Genomic DNA, 18,873 nt, shown 5'->3' on the forward strand with positions numbered 1-18,873 from the left:
ATAGCAGACTTATTTGGAGAAACACTAAATTTATAAGTGCAATTATCGTTGTTTTTTTCTCAGCCCTGGCCTCCCACTTGTCAATAATGAACAATTACTTAAGGGTAGAGTAAGGGTATTTGTGTAGCCAGATGTGTATATTTTTTGTCATATTTGAATGAAAATGTCTATATTTAGAGAGAATTTTCTTTTTCCCATGTCTCCTTTATTTATCAACCGATTTTGATAAAATTTTAAATGGAATCAGTTTTTTCTTTTTTAGAGGCCCCTCATATTGCGAGGCCCTAAACTGTAGTTTAGTTATCTTATGCCTTAATCCAGCCCTGATTCAGTATCTTTATAAATCATCTGGAAGTAAATATAAAATCACTGCTGATAAAATTTGCAGATGACACAAAGATTGGCAGAGTGTTAAATAATGATGAGGACAGGGCAGTCAGACAGATGATCTGGATTGCTTGGTAAGCTGGGCCCATACAAACAAAATGCATTTTGATACAGCTAAATGCAAAGTTATACCTCTAGGATCAAGAAATGCAGGTTATACCTATAGAATGCAGGGACTATATCCTTGGAAAGTAGAATGAACCAAAATTGGTACATGGAATGTGCAGACCCTATGAGCCTGGTAAAACATTCCAAGTAACAAAAGAAATGGACGGATATAAACTAGATATACTAGGCCTTAATGAAATTAGATGGATGTGACGTACTAGGCTATGATTCAGACCAGTGGGGGGCTGTGTCATGCCTGCCCAGCAATCTATGGCTCGCACCAGCCTTGGTTATACTGCCAGGTGACCCCCATGCACCCCACTCCCAGATTTCCCCCTGGAAATGTTTGTCCTATACTGCCTGGCCTTCTCCTGGATGGTACAAATATTTTAAGTCTGTTATTCTTTTAAGGGAATAATATGCCAATTTATTATCTTAAATAGAGTTACGCAGACATTTCAGTTTACACATATTGGAATAAATAAAGCAGTAAAAGAAGTTTATTAACTAAAAAGAGAGAGAATTTAAGTGAGTACAACTAATGAGGCATAAAAGTCAGAAATAGTTACAAGAAAAATAAAGATAAAATGCTTACTAGTGTCTACCTTAACAAACTATATTAGCGTCAAGTAAAACTTCTCACCATATACTTCCAGCCAGTTTACTGAACAAATTCCTCAGGTCAGAACCCCTCCCGCAAAGTCCAACAACTGTTTCCTGTTGTCTTCTCAGATACAGAGACTGCAATGGGCAGAGAGAAAGAGAGGGGTCACCTGGGGTGTTTGCCCCTGCTTTTTATAGTTTCAGTCCCCTCTTGAAAAAATTTCTAGCTGGGAACTAGGAGACAAAGAATCTTTGTGGAAGGATGTTCTCTGTAGGTTTTTTTTCACCTGTTTGAGCTTTCTTTGTTTATCCCTTCCTGCTTGATAACCCTGTTTACTGCTTAAATGCAAGTTAAGGCAAGCACACATTCTTTTGTTTAGGGCAGACCAGTTTTCTGACTAGGGCTGTGGAATTTGGAACAGGTGTTAATAACACCACACAGGGGAAATCTTATAACTTAACATACAATGTTGCCACACATTTTATCAGAACAATAACCAGCAAATTATGAGTTTTCAAATGATACCTTACAAGGCATACTTTGTAGAAAGATTATTACCAATAATATGTAGGGTGTGAATACAGGGGTGTGTGGATAACATTGGGACAAATAACTTTGTCTTCTGGACACATCCTACTATATTCTGGGTTACCAAATGCCAGTGACATACGGTGAGATAGTGTGGATCTGATACTGTCAAGAAGGGCAGTCAAAGCTTGATAGTGTGGGACAAGACAGGCATTGGACTGGAACCACCAGGGCAAGAGGCGATGAGGTAGACCAATGATAGCATAGCAATGCACAATAGAAGAAGAACTGAAAGCTAACAAAATGATGTGAGAGGAAGCTAAGACTGCAGCAAGAGACCATAAAAGAAAGGCAATGGTGAAGGTCCTATGTTCCATATGGAATAGAGGCATAAGTCAAATCATCCGGGACAGTAGTGATTCTGAAAAGGATTTACTGGACAAACAACTCAACATGAGCTCCCACTGTGATGCAGTGGCACAAAGGGCTTATCCAGTCCTTGGATGTATAAACAGGGAGTAGTGAATAGTAGGGAGGTGATTTCACTGTGTATACAACATTGGTGAGACTGATTCTGGAATACTGCAGTCACTTCTGGTGTCTGTGTTCTAAATGGAATGTTGAGAAACTGGTGAAGGTGCAGAAAAGACCCAAAAAAATGATCCAAGGGCTACAATGCAAGACTTAAAGAGCTCAGATTCTATGGCCTGTGATGTACAGGATCTCAGACTAGATGATCTAATGGTCCCTTCTGGCCTTAAAAACCTATTAATCAAAATCATCCAACACGTTATGTATGCTCCATTCTAATACTTCCCTTCCCCCATCCATAGCTCATATATTTTTCACCCTCACCCTGAACAGCAAACAGACATCTTTGAACTCTGCCTATATTCACTAGTGATATGTTCATGTTTTTGTGATGAATAATAAGGCTGATGTGACTTTCATAAGTGACGTTGCTTGTAGGTCTGTTCTTGGTTTTGGGTTGGTGTGTCTTGGTTTTGTGTATGGTGTCAGATTGCAAATGGTGGCTGCAACATATGTTTTTCTGTTGTGTTTAAGAAAAGTTCTTTGATTGAGCTATGTTGTTAGAAAGCTGAAAACCTTATGATACAATTCACTTTCATTTACTAGTGTTGATGTGACTCTGAACTATATACAACAGCACAATCCTTCTATAGCACATGGGATTAATGAGATGATTCACTAGTTCTTTCATTCCTGACTTGCTTCTATTGAGGTATCACTAACAGAGGCACTTGTACAGTGAAACCCCACTATAACACAATAATTGGAGTCCAACAAATTCAATCGTGATAAATGCGGGGTCGCTTTATAGTGGGGTTACGAAAATTTACCATTTCAAGCCGGTCAGTTTAAGTCTTGTAAAAAAAACCAATGGTTATCTCAGCGTGTTTTAAACACAAAAGTAGTAATTTAATTACATGTACATGAAACATGTGAAATCGACTATACTAATCATTGTGCAGAGTGCAAAATCAATCTGGTTGCATGACTCCATAATTTTAAATTTCATCACTTCTTTAAAAAGCTATCGAGTGTGGTCTGCCTATTTGCCGCTGACTGTTGGGTTCTAGCAAAGTCAAGAATGCTTCTGAGTTGGAGGATTTTGACGCTGTCCATGTCTGGAGTTTCCAGCCACCTCAAACTGGCTTCTAGGTGCTTTGCTGCCTCAGACACTTTTGGTGAGGGAGTTGAGGTGCCATCATCGTCATCGTGATCATTAGCGCCACTGCTTTCGGGCTCTGGTGGTGCAGCTTCATTCTTCCTGCTGACATTTGCAACAATTTCATCATCTGAGATGTGTTCATATATGGGGCAGATGTCATCTGCTGAAAACCAGTTGAGGATATCATGATGTCTGTGCTCATATTCTCTGAGTGTTTCTTCGGCTAAACGCATATCGTCTTCAATGAATCTTGTAAATTCAGGCTTATCGTCGTTACCATCATCATGTGTAGATGATGAAAAAGCTGGACCAAGACCCTTTATCCAGCATTGTTCAATGCAACCTGCAGAGATAGCATTCCAGGCTTTCCCGCCGAGGTGACAGACTTCTTTCAAGTTGAGTGATGCCAGTGATGTGTCGACGGAGGAGTTGTTATCCACTACCATCCACTTGATCATTTCACGATGATAGTTTTGCTTAAATACTGATATGATGCCTTGGTCCAGTGTCTGGATTTCTGATGTAGTGTTCTTCGGGAGATAAGAGACTTTAATCTTGCCATCACGACTGACAAGATTGTCTGCTGTGGGGTGGACAGGGCAATTATCCAGCAGGAGGAGAGCATTTTGCTCCTGCTTGAGTTTTCACAAATGAGCCCGAATGGCTGGCACGAAAGTTTTATGGAACCAGTCTTCAAATATGGAGCTATTCATCCATGCATTCTTGCTGTTGGTGTATTCAAAGCCTTCATATTAACATGACGGAAACATCTTGGAGACCTCGCTTTTCCTATCATCAGAGGTCTGACTTTGTGGCTGCCATACTTGTTGACGCAAAACAAGAGAGTGACTCGGTCCTTCCTCTGCTTAAAGACTTCTCATTTGTGACTATCAGTCCTGATTGCAAGGGTGTGATCGGGTAACATTTTAAAGCATAAACCAGTCTTGCCGCAGTTGCAAACTTGATCGGCTGTGTACAAACCTTCCTCCAGCAACTTTTTAAGCTCAATTGAGTAGGAATTGGCAGCCTCTTTATCAGCTGAGCGGATTTCCCCAGACCCAAGAACTTGTCTTATAGTGTGCCTTTTCTTGAATCTGTCCAGCCAGCTGTTACTCACCTTAAATTTGGATTCATTTCCATTAATAAGGCGATCAAATTTCTCTGCTTGAGCTTTCAGAATAGGGCCAGAAATTGGAACTCCTTCTGAGTGAGCTTGGACAAACCATTGGTACAAGGCTGAATCTAGGCTTTTGTCATTAGCAAACTTGACCTTTTTACACTGTAAACCAGTTTCCTCTTCAAGAATGCAGGAGCTTTTCTTCTTCTTCTTTTTTCCACCCTCACAGAGTGGACTCACGAATTCCTAGATCTCTAGCAAGCTGAGTTTGTTGTTTGCCCTTCTTTAGTTGATCCAGGGCGTACTATTTCTCTTGGGCAGAAAATGACTTGCATTTGCAAACTGGCGTATCTATAATGGTAAAATATTTTTAAAAATGTAGGAAATTAATAACAAGTTCATAGGCAAACACCATACACATGTACAACCCGAGAACTAAGTGCAATGGGCCTGCAATGACCACGAGTCACTTTGTACTATGAGACCGGAAGAAAGCGGTTTATTTATAAATATCTTTAAAAAAGTATTCTGGCAAAACGCAAAAAGTATTATGGCCTTAAAGGGGAGCCAACTTATGATCGCTTTATATCCGAATTCGCGTTATCACAGGGCGCGTTATTGCGAGGTTTGACTGTACTATTCCGGTAGTGTCTTTAATAAAATCTGTCACAACATAAGGAGAAGCCTTATGGTTCCAATCTTCTTTATTAAGACTATCCATAGATTCCAAGGCCAGAAGAGGGCTATTGTGATAATCTAATCTGATCTCATGTATAACACAGGCCATATAACTTCCCCAAAAGAATTATATATGTGTGTGTGTGTGTATTAAAAAAATCAAGATTTTACTTTCTGCAAGCACTTTTTTGCAGAAGTGCTTTTTCCCCTATGATGATCTCAAATATCTGCCCAGTACAGACATGACTTTATTATAGATTGCTTCATTCATGATAATAATTAGCTGTAGAGATTTATTACTATTTATTTATTTGTATTATTGTTGCACCTAGGAGCTGTAGTCATAGACCAAAAAGTTTGTGCAAGGTGTTGTATAAACACACAACAAAAAGATGCTCCCTGCCCCAGTGAGCTTGCAATCTAAATATAAGACAAGAGACAACAGATGGATTCAAACAGATGGGGGAGCAAAAGGAAACAATAAGACAATGTTGGTCAGCATGATAGGCAGGTCTCAGCATACCAGCAGCATTCTTGCATTATTCCTTTGTGAAGCTGTTCTTAAGGCAACACCACTTTGTGTGATATTGAGTGTTGAGGAGATTCCCTCTGTGACGCATTTCATCAAGCCACTTTGATCCATACGTTTTCTAATCTAGTGGACTTGATGGCTGCTCTAGCCAGCTCTGATCCACTTTGTTCTGTTTGTGCTCTGCAGACATGGAAAGGAATATCACTGTTGGGCTCCCATTCCACTTAGCTCCTTCATTTCTGGTCTCATCTAAGAGAAGAGAGAAAAACTAATGAAAAAAAAGGATATATAGTTATACACTGTGAGCCTAATTTTGGCTGAGATGCAATCAGCACAGGTGGAGCTGGGGGGACAAAGCCGACTTAAGGCACCTTTGCACTTCCTGGTATTCTGAGCCTGGCTGGGGTAGCCAGCTCAGCTCTACTGCAAATGCTCCTGTAACTAATGCTTGAGCTTGCCATGAGCCCCAATGGCTGTGGGCAGCTGGGCCTAGCTGAGGAACAGTGACTCTGGTCCAACCCCCAGTCCCATCCACAGAATGCCCTGGCACACCCTTTACACCATGCTCTGCGTCGGTCAGAAAACCTCCTTATTCTGGGAGTAATCTCTCAGGTCTGGAGATCAGCTGCCTTTAAGGCTTTTTTACATCACTGGAGCCACATAAAGAGGCCTTAAAACAATGGAGAATTGAGCCCTTTGTAGGTCACTAGCTTTTTTTGGTGTGTTTGTGGTGGGAGGAGCGGGGATCTTTCTTCTATCTGTAACACTTAGCACAGACTTCCATTTAGCTGGCGGGGATGGGCAGAGGGGGAAAGTAAATGTGGAAGAAGTAAATAACACTTCCCTATTTACTTTCTCCACACCAGTCATTTCTGTTCTTTATGTTAGGTTTAATCACCGTTAAAAACAGGGGGGAGGGGTTAAATTAGAAGAAAGTTGACAGATTTGTGAAAATCAAGCTAGTTTTGTGACCTCCCCCCCCCGACTATTTCTACAGGTTCTGAAAACTCAAACTCCACAAAGCTCCACTGTCCCAAGTGCACAAGAACCCCAACATACAAACAGAGGGTTCTCAAACTACGTGACACAGGCATACACTTCTTCTGAAAAAAGAAAAGGAGTACTTGTGGCACCTTAGAGACTAACCGATTTATTTGAAGACAGGATTCCTCGGCTATTCTGTGCTCTAACCCTGCCATACCCTGCTGATGTTTGATTTTAGTAATACTACTCAACTGAGGAAGGATTTCTTGAGAGAGTAGATGTTTGTTGGATTAGGCACCTGCGCATTATTGACATAATCCAAAACCCACTAAAATCAATGCAATTATTTCCATTAACTTCAATGGGCTTTGCACTAGGCTCTAAACACTAAACAGTGCATCTCTTCCTTCTGTCTTGTGAGGTTGGAAATCCTCTAGCGCCAGTGTGATTGGTGATCAAGAGCATAACTATATAAGATCCATGTCTGCATATAATGCATACTTCCTGGGCAAAACTGATCCTTGGTGTCACTCCACAGAAATCAAAGGAGATAAAACAGATAGGAATATGACCTCTTTTGTGTAGTGCCGTTGCATTTCTTCAAAGGGTGTCTTACTGTTTCAGGGACTTTGGCCCCGCTCATTTGCTTTTCAATGTCATGTTTCAGTCACAGAGTATTAATCTGAAGGAGAAACCCCCTCTGTGCTGAATTCTTAAATTACCAAGAAAACAGATGAATTCTGAAACTAGACATCTGCAGCTAGGTATACGGGTTAGATTTGATTTTTAGCAGAAATTATTTTGTTTTGTTGTGGGGGGGTTGCTAAATTCTGGAGAAAGTTATAATATGCTCCCTCCTAATCTGGGATAATATAGTCTAGAATTCTTACAAATCCAAAGAGAAAGTAGGCTACCCTCCAGCACCAGGCTCACACTGTGGAAAGCAGAATGAGATAAATATATACAAAATATTTTTAAGGCAGTTAAAAAAATTAAAAATGGACCCCCAGACAGGAGTGAGTGAGTTGTAGTATGAATACAAGTAAAAGTAAACATAGAAGCAGCTGCCCTTGTGAATGAATTACAAATCTTTGGTCTTCATGATGCATTTTTTAAAAACACATTAAATTAGCAAGCACATATGCAACTACTCTGCATCTAAAGGGCCCCTGATCTGTCTCTGCCAGTAAAATCTCCATTGACTTTTATGGGAATTACATGTTTGGATCAGCTACAGCAGGGGTAGTGTATTATTTTTTGTCAAGACCCAGATTTCTTAGTCAAGGTATAGTCAAGGTCCAGACTTCATAGAAAATAATAATAAAAAAAATAATGATAATAATAAGTAAATAAAAAGATTTTGGGATCCGTTCAAAAGCATCTCGCAGTCCGGATTTAGACCACGTCTGCCTATTGATTACCCCGAGCTATAGGATCCGACTCATAATATAGGCTTGTGTTGCCATAAGATTGGAGAGAAAAAGAGAGCTGCTTTCTTTTTGTAAACAAAACATGGAGGTAGTATAGTGCAGTGTTTGGATACAAGACTAATATATTCTCTATTTTTCTCTTCCTCTGCTTTGCTATGTGACTTTGAACCAGTAGAGGGTTAACTTCCCTACATCTCAATTTTGCCATCTGTAAAAGGGAGATTACTATATATACTCTCTCTCTCCCCTGCCTCCTTTGTTAAAAATCTTTGAGATATGTAAAAGAAAGTAATGCCATAGTTACTGCAGATCCCTGGGGTGACAAATGTTGTGTTTATGAGGGTTTCCACTGTCCTAGGAGTTTGGAGAAACGTGTTCACCCAAATGGTGCTGTTTCACTGAGAAGCAGCACAGAGCAAACTACGAGGCAATGTCTCTGGTTGTGAAAACAACAGATGCTTCCAAATTGCTCACTCTGAATTATAGACAACTTGATATGTGCCATGTATTTCCATTAACAGAGAATCATTGTAGAGTACATGCCTACAGTGATTAACCCATTGCAGGGAATGGGTCATACTCTGCTAGTCCTCTGGGGTTTTCAGAAGATACCGTTCTCTTTTGGCAGGTCATGTTCAACAAAACAAGCTGTCTTTGCTCTTTTTCGCCTGATACCAAACTGTGTTGCATGGAAGGGGACTATATTTAGATATCTATACTGGACACTTCACATGCCCCTTCCTCTGGGCTAGATTGCTTGTAAGGCCCTGGCCTATGGTAATATGGAGTTGCATGGCCCCAGTGGGAGCACCAGGAGTGCCTCAGGGGGCACTACTATCCCTTCCCATCATCCTGGCCTCCAAGGGAAATGTTCTTGATGCACCACCCCTTCAGACTTTGCAGCCTATTCCCCTATGGCAGCCAGTGAGCTCCATGACCCCATGCAGAGAAATGAGGGGGATAGAATTGCATCCCCACCTTGTAACCCCTTGTTGGGATGATTTGTGTCCCCACAGTTAATAGGACAGAGCTGTCCCTGTTATTGCCTGAACACAGTGACTTAAGTAGTGACTCACCCTTTTTGATGGTTCAGTAGAGGGGAATGTTCCCTGCATCCTCACCAGCTTGTATGCACTCATGTTAAGGCCAGACACAAAATAGGCCAGACCTCAACTGAAGTAAGTTACTGTGGTTACACTGACTAAAATCATGCTCTGCTGGTTTATACCAGCTGAGGATCTGGCACACTTTGACCCTCTAAGAGCCAAATTTAAGCCTTGCTCCAAGTTTCCCTGCATTTGGGAGAAGCTGTGGTTTGGAGCCAAACTTTGCAGATCAGGCCAATTTTATGTTTACACAGGGGTGGGGAAAAATGTCGGCACTGGTATGGGTGTGAGTCCACCCCAATCTGCCATTGTTCTAAGTGTCATTTTAGCATGGCTGTTTCAGTGACTAGTTTTATTCTTATAAGCATTGTATAATAATGGTAGACTAAAGCAGATAATATAATAAGGAATAAGCTGCTGAGTTCTAGAACGTTTGGGAAGGAAGTGTAGGAGGATCAAAAAGGGATAAATGAGTCTCAGAGATCACTGAGTCACAGAAATAAGCATTGTAAACACTGAGATGTAGATGGCTCTCTAGCCAGTATCATTTATTATTTGTATTAGAGTAACTTCTGCTGGCCTCAGTCACGATCAAGATCTCATTGTGTTGGGTACTGTACAGACATAGTCAAGAGACCATCTCTGGCTGAAGAGTGAGCACACTGGTTTCTAGGGAGGCAATCCTCTTCTGGAGGAATTTCCAGAGCACTTTACACTCACACTAGTAATGGGGGATCAGTGGTCTCATAATCTCATTTGATTAACTGAAAAGGAAATTGGCATCCATGAGGGCAGAGAGCCCAGCAACACTACGATGGAAGCAGATCAAACCTGCAGGTGCTGTGGTTGTTGAAGTGTTGCCACACAATAGGTAGTCGATCAAAAAAAAAAAAAAAAAAGATCAGTGAGGAGGCCAAGTGACAAGATGTCATCAATATAAAGCTAAAGGTTTGCATTTGTATTTTATAGCCCTTATGAAGCTGGCTCAGACACTGTGCCCTTGAAGGACCTGAGAGAAGGAGGAGGCTGTAAAGGTGAATTCTACTGTATTATAAACAGTCATTTACTTGCAGTTATCTAACTAAAATGCCTTTTAATACAGAGTTATATGAATGACAATACCACCTGTGCCGGTCAGGCTATAACAGATGTTTTAAATGTTGATTCAAAGGCAGTTAATAAAGCAACAGATCTCACATGGACTTGAGTGAATTCTATAAAATAGTGAATGATCCTTTAAAAGATATAATGCTATAGCCTTTACAAGTCTTTTGGTACCAGCACTTTCTAGTCGCAGCTGTCAGACAGCAACTCAAAATGAGGAATGAGAGTTCCAACTCTCCACAGCTAGCTGCCCTTCGACTGCTGTTTCTGTGGGAATAGAGGTTAGGCTGGTGAAAACAGGCTCAGTGGGAGGGATGTGCACCTGTCTCAACGTTTGGGATGTTTGGAATACAGTAAATATAGGGATGAGGAGATCACAGAGCGCTCAAAGGGCAACAAGAGACATACAAGCAAAACTGTTCGGTTGGAGGGACTCTCTGCTGAGGGGAAAAAAGCAGCCAACAGTGTAGGAGAGAATGTGACCAATACAGGATTACCACTCTGGTCTGGAACAACTAATTGCAGTTTCTCTTGGTGACATTTTTCAAATCAAACTGAGTCATCAAGAAAAATCAGAATAATCTAGCACGTGTGGAAACTGCCTGTAGACATCTTGTTAAAGATACCACATAACTCAGGATGCTTTGGGCTCTGGGCCCCTGAATGTGGTTCTTTTATCATCAGCCAATCTGCCAAACTGGCGAGCTTTCTTCGCTGCCCTTCATGAACTGGCGACTCTGACTGAGAAGCCCTTTCCAAGCTGGCAGCAGGCCAGTTTTCTTGATCATCTGCATCCCCCACTTCTAGAGAAGTGTGGGAGAGGGGGACAAAAAACTCATGCCTGACAAGTAGTCATCAATGCTCTTTTTCACAACCAGACTTTCATATGAATTTCTTCAGTATCCAAATTTATTTAATGCTTTGTGTGAACAAATTTTCAGCCCAAAACTATTCACTGAATTTACTGTTTGAGCATTTGCCATTCATATTTCAACTCCATGACTGGGGTCACCCTAGTCGCATGGTATTGGGTTTTTGTTCCCTTGCTGAAACGTCTATAAACAGGAGCCCTTGTAGAAGCCTAGTCTGCCGGGAACATGAGCAAACATGCATTCTCATGAGTATTCGCAAAATCTTCTCAGCCGACCAATATTCTTTCAGCCTTGGCTGAAAAAAAAAATCCTGACATTTGACCGTTCTGAATGTGAGGCTTAATTTTACTTAGAAATCCTGTCAGCCATCCCGGGCACGATGCAGGCTCCCACTTGGGTGCCTGACAGCAGGAGATGTACCACGCCTGGGGCTCCCATTGTCTGATGCCTGGGGTGTGGGGCGACAGGGCGGCGGGGGGGCTCCTGCTGTCAGCTGCCTAGGGCTCAGGCGACACAGGTGGTGGTAGGCTCCCACTGTTAAGCCCCAAGCGGGGTGGCGGGGGCTCCCATTGTCAAGGCCCAGGCATGGGGCATCAGGGCCAGGCTCCCGCTGTCAGCCCCAGGCAGCTGCTCCCCGGCCAGCCTGGGAAGTGGGAGAAGGGACCCCACTTCAGTCCCCCCTTAGAGAGTGAAGACAATCCTTCACCTGGAGGCAATCCTTCACCTGGAGAGGGTGAAGAAACCTAAGGAGAAGAAATGAGACTGGGGGCTGCAGGGTGACTGAAATGAGGAGGGTGGGGGGCTGATGGGCTAAGGGGACTGAACTGATGGGGTGGTGACGATGGGGACTGGGGGACTGAAGTGAGGGGGAACTGAACTGAAGGGGGGGGTTGGGTGAAGACAGAACTAATGGGGGGATGAGGGGCAGGATTAATTGCTAGGCAGGAGAGTTCCTGCAGCAGGGGCCAAAATCACCTTATCCAGTACATGTGGGAGAGCAGGCAGCACTAATTGTCACATGCACATACCCTGGGGCTGGGCAGGGGGAGTTCAGAAATCAAGAGACTGACCTAAAAAACACACTATCCGCTTTTTTAAAATGTCATTGTTTTGAGGGCAATCCCATGCTTTTTGATCTCTTGACGTTGGCAATGCTGGCAGCCCCACTTAAATTGTTGCATTGCCTCATCTACAAGGGAACCTCAAATCAGCATAATAATGTACACTGCTTTCCCACTTACATCCAACAGCCAGGCAGTGAAATTTACATCACTGTTGAATTTGCTCAAGCTGCATTTTAAAATGATTTACTCTCACTCCCATACATCTTGGGCCAATTTCTTAGCTGGGCCCAATAACCACTGGGTGCTGCAGAGAGGCCACAGTTTTTAGCTCCCTGATTCTGGGACTGGTTCCATAACAGTGCCAGCCCAGATGTACTTTCGAACAATCTTAGGGCATGCTGGCTGGCTGCGGTGTGCCCCCTGGGGCCATCTCCCAAATGAGAATAGCCAGAGAACAGTAGTTCTATAGCCACACACCTCTCCCACATCTGCATCCCCACTTGTGCCACAGGTATGAGATGGAGGGAGTAGGAGTTGGCTACACTGTCTTCAATGCCCTCTGGGGACTCCCCTTTGGAAAGACCCAGTTGCTTCCCAGACCCTTTTTACTGCTAGAGTAGTGCAAAGGACCTGGATTGCAGCAGAGAATCTTATGCTGGAGTACCCAGCTCTTCTTTCTTTCTTCTTGCTCTTCCTTCTGCTTATTTTCCTTTGTAACCAGTGTCTAATTTAATTCTACTGTTATTTTAGTGAATACTATAGCTTTCTTTATTGTGTATACCTTCCCGGGTTTTATGATTTCATTTACGGTATTTCATGTACATTTTCTTCAAAATATTTGGTATAGATTTTTTAAAAGAAGCCATTACATGTTATGGTAGCTGGTATCACAAAATGTACACACTATGACAGGTTTCATACAGTATACCTTAGATACTTGCAAATTAACTTTGACCCTCAATAGGGCTTAATCCAAAAATCAAGGGAAAGATTTCAGTGGGCTTTGGATCCAGACCAAAACGCTAAGCTAATTGTCAATAAGAAATACTTCTCTTTTCTAGAAACCATTATTCAGTTACTAGAATGTTATTTTACCTTATTTTTAGTGTCCAGCAATCATGTCTGTGATCATCCTGCCAAATGCTACCAACAACATGCATACTGTTACTCTATTTTTTTACTGTTTAATTCAGGCATGTATCTGTTTTAGCCATACGTGCCAAGGTGGGAAAGTAAAACATTCTTATTTTACATTTTGAGGTCCCACCCAAAATCAGGGCCTCATTGTGCTAGGCCCTGTACAAACCCCTAATAAGAGACAACTCCAAAGAGCTTCCAGTCTTAGATGAGAGCTAGGAGGAGAAAGAGAGTGGTGAAATGACTTGCCCAAGATCCCATAGCAAGTCAGTTTTTAGACACACAACTTGAGACATGGATAGACTGATTCTCTGAGGTGGTGAACACCTGCAGCTCCCCTTGACTACAATTTGAGTTGTGGGTGCTCAGAATCTTTGAAAATTGGGTCCTAGCTATCTTTTGTTGGGCATCCAAAATAAGTGAGTCACACAATTGGTCAGTGGCAGAACAAGGAACAGAACCCAGGTCTCTTGCTTCTCCGTGGAAACAGCTGCAAATATGCAAGTTGTCAGTAGTATTCAAGATATTTACTTGTCAGAAGCCAGAAATATCAAAGTAAAAACAAGATCCCACTTGATTCTTAAATGTGATGCAGTGTTACATATCACAGTAGAATAAATGCACATGAAACACTAAGAAGTTGATTTCTAATACACTCAGCTATCTTCCACTAAGAACACCTCTCCTACTGCTACACATTGTGGCCACTTCCTAGCGTTCTGCAGTAAACCACTAAAATCTAAATGGAACACTTTGCAGCACATCTGTTTGCATTTAGTCAGAATTTTGCCTGTCCTTGCTAATAATTCTTTTTGGATAGGCTAAAGCAATAACTGGGTGTTCCTTCTCTCTTCCTTCCCATTGTGCCATTCAACACAATCCAAAGCTGCTAAAGCCACAAAAATGTTAGAATGATTATTGGCCAATGTCAAACTTACTTTAGAGTGAAGTCCCTTTACATTTGATAGACATATTATTTACCTTTCTTATCTAAGCTTACTAGAGTTAAACAAATCAGGACTTCCTGCCAAGAGACTGCTAACATGTGATTGAATAAGTAGTGTCATTAAAAAAGCACATAGGCTTAAACTCTGTTTCTAATGACGAACTTCAAATGTCAAATATTATGGCATTTTTAATTTTATTTCCAGGTTTTCTGTTAAGCTACAGGAATGTAACATCATTCCAATGAAGCAGAACAAAAAAAAATAGCAAACCTTTAAAAAATCTCTTTATCTCTAGATATTTCTAGCATACCTGTCACCATCAAGAAAATGGATGATCCTCAAATATATTGATGTTTCCATTTTCAGCGTCCATCCCCTTTTGCTCTCTAAACCTATTTAAAGAATGTTTTTAAAGGGTATAAAAAATGCTGTAAATCACAGCCAGGTGCCTACTTAATAGAAAAAGACTGTATGTTATTATTAATCATTTCAATTTTCAGTGACATTCTGCATAATGAGAAATCAGTCAGTCTGCCTTATAAATGGGACAAATCATGTTAGCCGAAATTGGGCCAGCTGGTAAGCTTAGGGAGGACTAATGACCCACCAGAGTTTGGCAGAAAGCAGCACGTTTATTATTCAGATAGCTAAGCTCAAAAGAAGTGGGGAGGGGAGGGGTCACACTCACACTCTCATACTCACGCTCCCAGAACAGGCACAGGACTGGAGATGTCAGGATCCTTCAAGGTAAGTGTTCCACAGCACAGCGATGGATGCTGTGATGAAGGTAAGTCTTCCTGAGGCACGATGGAATGCAACGCAGCAGACCACTGGCCAGGCGGTCCAGGCGAAGGGCCTTCACAGGAGGTACAAGCTTGTGAGTGCGCTCCTGAGCACGTGGCCCCTTCTCCTTTTAAGGACCTGCTCCTCATGGCCTGCGACTAGAGATGACTTGGCCGTGTCTGGTAGGTCACACTCCACCTTGGGCAGTGTCTAAGCAGTGTCCATGCATTGAGTGTGTGATCACTGCCTAATTAGAGTCCCAGACACCTTGTCTACCTGGGAGCTCTTCCGATCTTCCAGCTGTTCAACCAGCCCATTCATCCCACAAGCATTCCAGGAGGGGGTGGGAGGGGGAAAGCCACTTCCCAGGTTTTCAAAGAGGGAGAGGAGACAAATGGGGGGGAAAGTGTAACAGACCTTTTGAGCATACAGGTTATACATGGCATAGTCATACAAAGCATACAGATCACTGCTGCTCCTACAACATCATCAACTGTAAAAACAAAGCTGAGGAAGCTCTGAGGCTAATGCACAGTCTGTATGTGGCACCTACTAAGATGCTTCCGCTTAGTGCTGATTCTGGTGGGGGAGGGGGACCTCCAAAAGTGTTAGTAAGAGTTTGCAGAGGCACCATACTGCAGATGATCAACTGCTCAGGCACTGGCATATTAAAAGAACTCCTTCCTGGCTTACACTTGATGCTTTCACTGACTAAGTTAGGTTGGTGCTTGCCTGAAGACACCGTCACACAGGAGGGTTCCCAGACAAATCGCAGTCAAAACATGGGCTGAGGTAAAAAAAAAAAAAAAAAAAAAGAATAACGCTGCTAATTAGAAACTGACCACAGCATCCACTCCCAATCGTTATCTATAGATCTACCCTTCCTCCTTGTCTCTCCTCCTTCTTTTAGGATGAATTCCTTGTAGACTAAAACTCTCTAGATAACAGCTGCTGGATTTTGTGCTGTTTTTTATGCCACATATCAGTGTATTAACAGTACGATTTCCTACAGTGTGTAGTCCAAATCGCTCCTCCTCCCTCCCTCCCGCTAAACCTAAGAAGAGGCTATTCCAGATGTAAGGATCACTGGCTTTTGGAACCACAGCAAGAGTAGAATGAATGCTGTCTCCTAAGCAGACCAGTTTGACATACCTACTCCATCCCCAAACCTCTATCTCTGTGGTAGGTAGCTGTGGAGCTGCTGGGAAGTGGAAAGCTCATTCAAATAAGCTCCCTGGTTGCTGCTCCTGATCTGTGTGGTGGTACAAGGACCTCCTGGCTACCCCATCATTTATGGGCAACTTGTCCATTTTCCCCTCTCTGTGTTCTGCGGCAAACCACCATGGGTGTGCCCTCCATCGCACACAAGTGCTGCGACGGTTTCTTGCTATTTTGGTACCTGGCACAGCAGAAAAGTGTTCTTGCTGTTGCATTAGGCCCTTATGAGTCTGTTTAAGCAATCCAAGGATTTAGCCTTGCTATTCACACTGCCATGTGAGAGGTGGTTTGTAAGGCTGGTAATATGGAAGGAAAATTAGCATCCTCACAAGATTTTTTTAAACAACGGAGAAATCACATAATAGGCATCTTCTGCTTGAAAGGACTCCAAGGCAACTTAGAACCTGGAAACTGATCAAAAGAGTGGTGCTTGAGAGAAGGTGGTTTGTGACTCATTGGCAGAGTCTAGAGCTCGGAAACCTCACAAGAAGATTGTGTATGAGGCCTTGACCCAAACGTGATACTCACTAAACTAAGAAAGCAGAGTGAGGGGAAAATAAGAGTCCCTGCATAGCCTTCTCCAGGCTGATGGTCTCTTTTGTCAGGAACAAAACATGCCTTGGTAAGAGATAGCTGTGACATTGCACTCCATATGTTTTATAAAAATATGCTTATAAATGTGAATAAAATGTAACTGGAATATGCTTTATGCAAAAGGTTTCTTGTAAGGTATCATAACAAAGATTATAACCTATTGAATATATTCCTCCTATTTGTATGTATGTATCATTCTTGTATCTAAAGCTAGAAATATGAAGTATAACTCTGAGGTCCTGTTGTAATTGTGCAAAGTGTGGGCCATTAATGGTGGCTTAGAATCTTGATGGCTCCCATTGACTAGGACAATTGGTTGTGAATGGGTTTGTTTACCTGCTAGCCTTCCTGTCTATGTGTGGGCCAGCCTGTAGATAATGAAGAATGTGGTCTTATAGTGACATGTGACCATGTCACATGATACTGGAATCCATCTTAAATCTGGTACTTCTCAATTTAGGAGGAGGGGTGGGGATCCAAAGAGACAAAAGATTCCCGCCTTTTGCCAAAGCTATAAAAGGGGGTGGAACAGAACAAAGGGGGCTTCCAGTCATGAGAACATCCCTGCTTTCCACCTAAGATGTCTGCTGGAACTACCAAGGACTAACAAGGACTGTACCAGGGGAAAGGATTAGGCCTAAACTAGGAAGGAGTCTAGTCTCTGAAAGAAGCTTATTGGAACATCTCTGAGGGTGAGATTTTACCTATAATCAGTTTCTTAATGTATTAGGCTTAGACTTGCGTGTTTTTGCTTTATTTTGCTTGGTGACTTACTGTGTTCTGTCTGTTACTTGAAACCACTTAAATCCTACTTTTCATACTTTATTAATGAACCCAGAGTAAGTGATTAATACCTGGGGGAGCAAACAGCTGTGCATATCTCTTGATCAGTGTTAGAGGGCAGACACTTTATGAGTTTGCCCTTTATAAGCTTTATACACAGTAAAATGGATTTATTTGGGGTTTGGATCTCATTGGGAGCTGGGTGTTTGGGTGCTGGAGGCAAGTAACCTGTTGAGCTGTTTTCACTTAAAGCCTGCAGCTTTGGGGGAATGGTCCAGACCATGGGTCTGTGTTGCTGGCTCAGCAAGGCAGGGTTCTGGAATCCCAAGGTGGCAGGGAAAATGGGCTCAGAGGTAACTTTAGCACGTCAGGTGACAGTCCCAAGGGGGTCTCTGTGACTGAACCCCTCACGGTAGGTAGCAAAGCTTCTTGCAGTCCTAGACATAAAGAAGGGCAAGCTGTGTGTGTGTGTGGTGGGCGGAGCAGGTGTTAAAGACATCCTTGTCCTGTCTGCTGCATGTCACAGTATCAGCCTCTGTACCAATCTATGTGGATCTGGCAAAGAAAGGCACTTTGGTAACAGGCTGGGGGTGATATGAAAGTCAGAGATGAATCCACAGGTCTGTATTTACATGAATAAGATGGTCCCAGTACCCCATGCTACTTCCACAGAACAGTACTCTATTCAGAGGAGTTCCTGGGGTGAGGAGAAACATAAGAACGGCCATATTGGGTCAGACCAAAGATCCACCTAGCCCATTATCCTGTCTTTTGACAGTGGCCAATGCCAGATGCCCCAGAGGGAATGAACAGAACAGGTAATCATCAAGTGATCCATCCCCCATCACCTATTCCCAGCTTCTGGCAAACAGAGCTAGGGACACCATCCCTGCCCACCCTAGCTAATAGCCACTGATGGGCCTATACTATCCTATCTAACAGAATTAATTTTATCTTCCTGCATCAGCCCACATTCAGGCAGAATACTCAAGCTTCACATCAGTAGAGTAAATTTTATCCATGAAGACTCTCATCGGTTAACATGCCTTAAGAACACCCTTAATATATCTGTACTTTTGGTCAGTGGTGAACATACCCTCCTAGGTAATTGTATTATAAAGTAATTTGGAAGACTCTAGTGTAGGCCACTTACAAGAATTATTACTCAGAGCTACCAATCTTTTTCTGACTTGCAGCATATCAG

The 18,873-nt window shown here is 42.4% G+C and overlaps 1 long non-coding RNA gene across 1 annotated transcript; it reads right to left on the reverse strand.

The window, feature by feature from the left end:
- Nucleotides 1–360: 360 nt before the first annotated feature.
- On the reverse strand, nucleotides 361–17,907 carry LOC122464818. The gene is made up of 3 exons (XR_006289210.1): nucleotides 17,708–17,907; nucleotides 2,857–2,859; nucleotides 361–372 (listed from the first exon to the last, which is right to left on the reverse strand). It is a non-coding gene; the product is annotated as an uncharacterized LOC122464818 (long non-coding RNA).
- Between the last annotated feature and the right edge of the window lie 966 nt (nucleotides 17,908–18,873).

The sequence above is a fragment of the Chelonia mydas genome, chromosome 3, assembly GCF_015237465.2.
Source record: "Chelonia mydas isolate rCheMyd1 chromosome 3, rCheMyd1.pri.v2, whole genome shotgun sequence".
Classification (NCBI taxonomy): Eukaryota; Metazoa; Chordata; order Testudines; family Cheloniidae; genus Chelonia; species Chelonia mydas.